Below are 6585 nucleotides of genomic sequence, written 5' to 3' on the forward strand. Positions count from 1 at the left end.
TCCTCTGCAGGGAGGAGAGCTTCCACCATGGTTACTCCACACACAGCAGCATCTCGCTCCCCTCTGAGCTGGGTGTGTTGGATGGATCATACAAATCACAGGGGGTTTCCTCCCCAGTCATGGGCACTGAAACAGGCTCTGGTTGTGTATTAAGACTTCTCTCCCTTGGGCTCTCCCAGCTTGGTACTATTGGGTTTTTTTAGCTGCCTTTGCAAAGTGGCCCTGGAAGTGAGACATACCAGAATGAATGGCTGGTTTGTGACTTATTTGAACCATGGAGATGCTTATGGGGTTTTGTTTTGGAGACCACTGTTGAATAAGAACATGGGGGGAGCAGGAGTAAGCAGAGGAAAAGCTGCTTTTACCTGCTGTGATGTGCCTAGCAATGCTGCAGGGTCGCTGTGGAGGAGGGCATCAAAGTGTCTTCGATTTAAAGCTGCTTCATGCTGCAGGTTTTGCTCGCTCTTCTGTGTGCCTTTATTTTAGTGTGGCAGGTTCAGGACAGGTTGGTGTGCTCTCCTTGGTAATAATTAACTAACAGAGTACTTCAGAGCGAGGAACACAAAAGCTCTGCAGGTCAGAAGGAGCTCTGTCAGTGCTCTGCCTTTGCCAGTTGATGACAGTACAAAAGAAATTGCTTTTTATATCTTCACTATGGCAGGACTGACCAGAGATGGAGCTTAAGAGTCGTCTTAAAACACAAACGTGACTGTGACAGAGGAAAATTACTGATCCCAAGCAGCTTATACAAACCCTCTCTCCTGCACCCACAAGCACAGGGAGGTGATTTCAGCTGGAAACTGCTCCTGTCCTCATCTCTCTACTTCTCCCTCTTGTAACGATTCTCTTAGGACAACGACAACTAGGAAATTAGATTAGACAAACAGTGGGAGATCCCACAGCTTGCTATAAAAGCCACCTCCAATCTTCACTACACTTTGACAGCTCTCAATTTCCTAATTTGACAAGTTAATAAAGGCTGGATTGTTTCTGCAGCCGTATGTACTGTGCTGCTGGAGAAAAGAAGGGCTGGGGGCTGCACTTTGCACCAGGACTCCCCACCCCAGCACCTCCCTCCCACCTGGGCTGCAAAGTCATCACTGCTGGGAGGGAGCCTGGGCTCAGGAGCCAGTGTTCAGGGCTGTGGTGTTACAGGGTTCTGTGAGATGCTCCTTTGCCAGGAGACAACTGGGTTTCCCTTGGGTGTCTGTGTCGTCTCCGAGAAGTGATGTGACTCTTTTTGCGGTGTTTGACCTTGCAGGGTTTGGCTTGGCTGGCCAGTACGTTGTTTCCTTCCACTGTCCCTGTGTCTGTATCCAAGCAGTGGACTGGGCTGGAAGAGCCAGCCAAGCTAAGCACAGCAGGAGATGTCCTGCTTGCACCTCCCAGGCACAGCACCCCTGGAGCATGCAAGGGGTCATCCCTGCACCCACATAGCCCTGTGACCAGTCTGGTTCTCTGCTCAGACACACAGGGAGGGAGAAAGGGCTTTAAATGTGGAGGAGAAACTCCCAGCTGTAGGGAAGAGTGTCAGTGGGAAGCACAACGCTTCTGGGGCCAGAATTCCTGGGTTGTCTTTACACCACGGCAAGGCTGGGAGGAGTCTTGCTGCTCCCCCTCTGAGCTGCCCATCGATGGGCTCTGGGGACACTGGGAGAGCGGGGTTTGTCAGTGCACAGAGGCTCCATAAATAAGCAAATCAGAGCAGGCTGGAAGCGAAGAGCGAAGTGGGTATCATTCATCATGCAAGGGGGCCTGGAGTATGTTCCAGCTCATAATGCGTAAGGGAGAGCAGTGTTATGAATAGGCATGGGATGAATCCCCTTCTTTTTGGATCACGATTCCGTGTAATAAACATGCAAGACAATTTGTATAAAATAGTGAGGATTCTTTCCTAGAGAAGTCATTTAAAGCTATATTTGCACATCAGGGAACAGTTCATAGGAACGTTTTGTAGTTAAATTTCCATACAAGTGTGCAAAGAGAAAACAACGTGATGGGCAAGTGATGGATGGTGTGTGTAGACCCGTGCAATGCTGTGCTCTTTCTGGGCTGGCCATCTCATCACATGGCCTCCTGTCATAGCATCTAGCCTGGCACCTTGTATTCCTGCCTTCTGCTTTCCCTTCCCCTGCTTTCCCTTCCCCTGCTTTCCTACCCATCAACGCACGGGATGGATCACACCATAAATGCAATCTAAGGCAGAAGGGATGGTTTTTTTTCCATGGTGTCTCTTGGTCACAAAACAGTGGAGTTTTTGACTAGGAAAACCCTGACCCAAATGCATTAGCATGCCTGGCTCTTAGCAACCTTTAAAAATAATACTTGCCTGTAAAAGGAGAGGATGACCTGCCAGGTAAAAGGCAACACGATCCTGCGATGTGTGGTGCAGGCACAGTCTGCTCTGGAGGTTTGCTGGCCTTTCCTTTTTGGTTTTTGACTCAGGATAATTTTGGGGGGGACTTTTTTTGTTTTGCTTTGCCTGTGGTGTTTCCCAACCAGCTTATTAGTCACTCCCCACACCCTGCAGCCGCAGCTGCACCGCTCTTCTGGCTCTGTGTTGTGGATCCCCCACCCTCTCGCTGTGGCTGTGTGGCAGGGGGTCATGGGGTGGCTCCCTCCAGAGATTCCCCCAGTGGGACACCCAAACGATGGCCCCAGGGCAGCCCCCCTCCATGTTCTCAGAGGCAATCAGGGTGGTGTTTCTCCCTCTGGAGTCAAGCCAGTGACAAAAGGTGGTATGAGCATCCTTGTTGCCCTCACCTCCATCATTCCTGGTCCTTTTTCCTGCTCACAGCTTCAATCCCCCCGACCACCCCTCTCTCCTGCCTTCACATGTTCCTGGAGGCAGCTCAAGGTTTGTGGCGAGCAACTGGTGTGGGGGACAGCAGACCCTCTGTGGTGCTGAGAGTGCATCTCCCACCTTGGCACTGACCTTTGCAAAAGGGGTCCTGGGCTGGTCAGAAAGACCATCTGATTTCCCTGGGTTTTGCCTGCTAAAGCAGAATCCCTCCAAGCCAGTGCTGTGTGTGTTGCTGCTCCAAGGAGCAGAAACTTTCCCCTTGCTGCTCACATCCAGACCTTAATCTTTGGGATCAGGTTTCCCCCTGATCCTCCTGTGAGCACAGGATGAGCTGAGGCCTGGAAGGAAAGGTCTTTTTGAAACCATGGCTTTCCCAGCACACCTATTCAGCCTGCTGGTACACCCCGAGACAGGGAGCAGTGTCTAATCTTGGGGTGTGCTGATTCTGCTTCTCCTCTGCAAAGGAACAGTCCCTGGCTGCCTGGACAGAGGTGTTCCCAATGTACGCCCAAGGGTGCTGGATGGACCAGGGGTCACTCTTGGTGTTTGGTACCCCTCAGGCTTTTACTGCTGCCAACACCCCAGAGCTGTGAGGAGGTGGGACTGAAAGTTCAACATTTGCAATAGTTTTTCTGTGCAGAGCTTGCAATGGCTTCCAGATTTAAGTTTGGGGTGAGTTTTTTTAATCTTTTAGGGTTTTTTCCTCTCTGCTGGAATAAAGGAGCCATTAGAGCTGGTCTGTAATCTGGGAGACACATGTTTGTGTAGTGTTACCATTTATATAGCAGCAGTCTGGACCGGAAAGCCAATCCTTTTCTAAGAAAATAAATTATCTCTGCTCCTTGTGCTCCATCCTGGAGCTTCCTTTGAAGGCTTTTAAGCTTGGGACATAGAGGTTTTGGTAACTAAAACCGTATTTTATCTTTGGAAATTTTTTTTTGTTGTGTTTTGGAGGGGTTTATAAATTTAAAACCTGAATAGTTCACCCACCAAATACCTGCGGAGAGCTGCAAGCAAAGGATGGCGCTGGAGCTGCCATGAGATGGCACTGCAGCATCAAGCATGGGCTGCTCCCATGCAGGGTGCGAGGGCAGCACCCTTCCAGACGGGGAAGCGGGGTGTGGAGGGGGGGGGAAGGACTTAGCTACGGATAACTCTGCTATTAGTCAGGGGGAGCTGCCATGGAGCCGTGTCTGGGCTGGACTTGTCCTGCTTACACAAAGCACATAATGCTGTAGGAATTCATCTATAAACAGTGCAAATGAGGGGAGGGGGATGGGGGGGGGGGGGGATATTAAATTATGAACAGTGGTAAGGAAAGGGGTTTTCTCTGGCAAATTCAGAAAGCCTCTGATTTCTAGGGGGTTTCTAAGCATAATTACATGTAAAAATTACTCATGGTATAACTTCCTACTAGACTTGGGTGTTTCTCCCTTTCTTTAAGCGTGAAGCTTAAAACAAGCTGAGGGAAAAGGGGAGAGGGTGTCGTGGCTGGGCAGGTTTGCAGCCAAGGAGGGGGCTGGCTGTGCTGCCCTGGCATTGCTCCATGGGCATGGGACAGGGCACTTGCCTTCCTCCTCCTTAGCTCTTCCTCCCCAGCACGTGGGGAAAGAGCTTTGTGCCCACACCAAGGAAAACAGCATCCTCAGTGTACAGTGACGTGTACCACATCACTAGCAAAGCCCCATCTTGCTGGTGATGTCTCTGACCATGCATAAAAAGCTCTTGGAAAAAGCCTTTCACCAACCGTTTTGCCCAAAGCCAGACAGAAAGCATGGGGTGGGGCTTGCTGTAATTTCTAATTAATTGTAATTAGAAATACTCAACCATGGATGGGGCCTCTGCTAGTGGCTCCTTCCCTCTCTTGAGCTGCTTCCCCCCCCACACTTCTTCCTATTCTTGTTCTGCTTTTTGAGGCTCAGGGAGGGCCTTGGCTGAGTCCAACTCTTGAGAAGTGAAGAGCACCACATCGAATGAGTTTCTGCAGCCAGAGAGTAAGAACAGGCTGCATCTCTGCAGCTTCCCAACAAGTTCAGGAGCAATTCTGGAAGGAAATCCCATTCGTGAGTGGGCTTGGGGTGCTGATGCTCTTTTCCTGTCCAACAGCAGGAGGAGGGTTTGGTGACTGGAGCCAGTGGCAGGATTTTTCCCTGAAGCTGTGTTAAACTGCCATGGTTAACTGGTGGTGGTGATAACCTGCTGTGGTGGTGATAACCTGCCTTGCTGCCCAGGTGCTCACAGCAAGCAGCAGAGCCAGGGAGTGGGCAGTGTTGGGGGGCAGCAGCCATGTTTTGATGTGATTCCATCTCCAGCATCCCCCCTGATTGCTGCCTGTCCCATGGTGCCAGGCAGACCCCTCTGCCTCGCGTGGCATGGCAATGCACACCCCAAAACACCTGCCAAGGGTACTGGCGTGGACCACGTTGGGGGCCTGTGTTTCCCTGGGGTCCCATTAGGAAAAGAGTTCTGGTAAGGGGCAGGTGGTACCCCTTGGGGCCAGCTTGTCAGTGGAGATGCTGTTTTGTGGCTGTAACAGGTTGCAGAAATCCCCCTGAGTGGAAAGACTTCATTGCAGTGACGCTGATTGAGGGCTGCTTTACCCAGGCGCCACGACCTGCCTTACCTCTGCCCATTCCACACAGCACAAGAAGTAAAAGCAGCCTCTTGTACCTCACCTATATTTTTCCAATCTAACTCCTTGTTATTCCATTTTTTTTACCCCCCCAGTACTTGCATTTCAGTCCAGACACGGAGCAGAGAAAGGACATTTCTCCTTGCCACCCAGCCCGTGCTGCGCTGGGTGCTGTGGGTGCGCCAACAGCTACTGGAGCATCAGGAGCATCAGGTCAGGATTTTCCTCCAAAGGTACAAAGCCTATTTTTTGGGAGTGTTTTTCAAATAGGACTTTGGGGAATAATTACCCTTTATGCTACTTCAAAGAAGTCCCCAGGGTGCTTAGTGCTACCCTCAGAGGACTGTGCCTGTTAGGAAAAGGCACTGGTTTAAGCATCCTGTAAGTAAGGGGAACTTTGACTGATGGTACTTAGTGCAAATGGCCCAACGGTCACATGGCTGAGTCTCCTAATGCCATTCAGGATATTTTTGCACCCATTGCAGCCTATTCATCAAAATAAAATGCCAATAAGTAAAGCATTACAATGCTTTCAGAGGGGAGTGCGTGGAGGAAAGTAGGTGAATTCTGCCCCCAAATGGATATTCAATCTTATAACAAGTATTGTGTATTAACAAAAAGGGAGCTCCTTGGCTCCCCGCCATGCTGCCATCGCAGGGCTAATGCTTTATCTCCATTATCTTTCCACTGCACCCCTCCTGCCTCCGTTGCACGTGGACAGTGAAATGAAGTAACTCAGTGTCAGCTAATTGGGGTCTGTTTCATTAGCTGGCATCTAGAAGTGGAAGCCTGTGTCCAGTGCCCTGCTAAGGGGAGGGTGGGATGCTGAAAGGGTAGGAGCTGGAGTGGCAAGGGCTGAAGGAACACCCCGGGGCATCTGGATTTCCCTGGAGGTTGCTTGTCTTGGATATTTTTTATTTTGGGATTGTAATGAGCAGAGTGGGAGAAGCCAAAGGTGTATGGGGAGTAAATCCTACTTGCTCAGTTGTGAGCAGCACCACCCAGCCTGACCCTCCCCGGGATGCGTTGGAGCTGTACCGTGCTCAGCCCTTCTGGTGAATGGACTAACTGAATATTTTTCCCCACCTTTCCACACCAACAGCCAGCCACAGTCCCAGCCTGGGCTCATGGTGTTTACTTGAGCAGAGCA

This window comes from Gallinula chloropus (genome assembly GCF_964237585.1).
Source record: "Gallinula chloropus genome assembly, chromosome: 12".
Lineage (NCBI taxonomy): Eukaryota > Metazoa > Chordata > Aves > Gruiformes > Rallidae > Gallinula > Gallinula chloropus.